Source organism: Orycteropus afer, unplaced genomic scaffold (genome assembly GCF_000298275.1).
Source record: "Orycteropus afer afer isolate SDZICR_OR568_19922 unplaced genomic scaffold, OryAfe1.0 scaffold01113, whole genome shotgun sequence".
In the NCBI taxonomy this organism is placed as follows: domain Eukaryota; kingdom Metazoa; phylum Chordata; class Mammalia; order Tubulidentata; family Orycteropodidae; genus Orycteropus; species Orycteropus afer.
Window position 1 is genome coordinate 103,435 of NW_006922700.1, and position 1,529 is coordinate 104,963.

The following is a 1,529-nucleotide window of genomic DNA, read 5'->3' on the forward strand; positions in this document are numbered from 1 at the left end:
GCCATTGCCAGGCTCTAGGTTGTGTGAAAGCCCCTCGAGCTTGGGCTGCAGCTCTGCCTCTTGTCCTGGCCCACTGAAGCTGGGGGCATCTCTTCACTCAGGCAGCTACTGGCTGCTGAGGCTGACAAGCCCAAGGTCGACAGATAAAATGGCACAGTCCCAGTGTTATCAAACAACATGGCAGGGCATTGATTCAAGTCCATTGAAAGTCCCAGGGTCAGCAGAGCATGGCAGGCTGCTCAACAACGACACGGTTACATGTAGGGTTCAAGCATGACATGAGCTAGAGACCGTTCCCAAAGCTGCTTCTTATGTATAGGAAGCAGACCACATCCCTAAAGCAGCTACTTAGCTGCTTGTGGTAGATCCCGCCATGGAGTTGATTCCCAGTCTCATCATGGGGAATAACCGCCACCAGCTGCCAGCAACTCAGCTAGGTCCAGCTAAGCTGACCCACAACTTTAAGTACCACACTTACATACCTGATATAACCCCACTTGGTCATAATGAATTATGTTTTTGATAGGTTGTTGGAGTCTGTTGGCTGGGTTTTTGTTGAAAATTTCCTCATCTGTATTCATGAGGGATATTGGTCTGTAGTTTTCCTTTTCAGTGGTGTCTTTGCCTGGTTTTGGTATCAGGGTTATGCTTGCTTCATAAAATGAATTTGGAAAGATTCCATCCTTTTCTATGTTGTAGAATATTTTGAGTAGAATTGGTGTCGATTCTTCTCTGAACATTTGGTAGAATTCTCCAGTGAAACCATCTGGGCCAGGACTCTTTTTTGTTGGTAATTTTCTTTATGACCTGTTCAATCAATTTCTTTTTTGTGATGCACCTGTTCAACTTTTCCACCTCAGTCTGTGTTAGTTCGTTAGTTAGTGTAGTATGTAGTTAGAAATCTGTCCATTTCTTCTAGATTTTTCAAATTTGTTGAAGTACAGTTATTCATAGTAACCTGATATTATCCTTTTAATTTCAGTTGGTTCTGTTGTGATGTCACCCATTTCGTTTCTTATTCTTGTTATTTGTATATTCTCCCTCTTTTCCTTTGTTAAATTTGCCAGTGGTTTGTCAATTTTATTAATCTTTTCAAAAAACTATCTTCTAGTCTTGTTGATTTTTTCTATTGTCTTTCTATTTTCTGTTTCATCGATTAAATTGGCCTCTGATCACTGCTTTTGCTGTATCCCAAAGATCTTGGTATATTGTGTTTTCATTTTCGTTTGATTCAAGGAATTTTTTTAATTTCATTTTTTATTTCTTCTATTACCCAGTCATTCTTAAGGAAGATGTTGTTCAGTTTCCATGTGTTTGCTCTTTTTCTGTTGATCTTCCTATTGTTGATTTCTAATTTGATAGAATTGTGATCTGAGAAGATGCTATGCAGTATTTCAATGTTTATAAATTTATGAAGCCTTGCTTTATGGCCTTATATATGGTCTGTCATGGAGAATGTTCCATGTGCACTGGAAAAGAATGTATATTGTGCTGTTGTTAGGTGAAGTGCTCTGTAGATGTGTATAAGG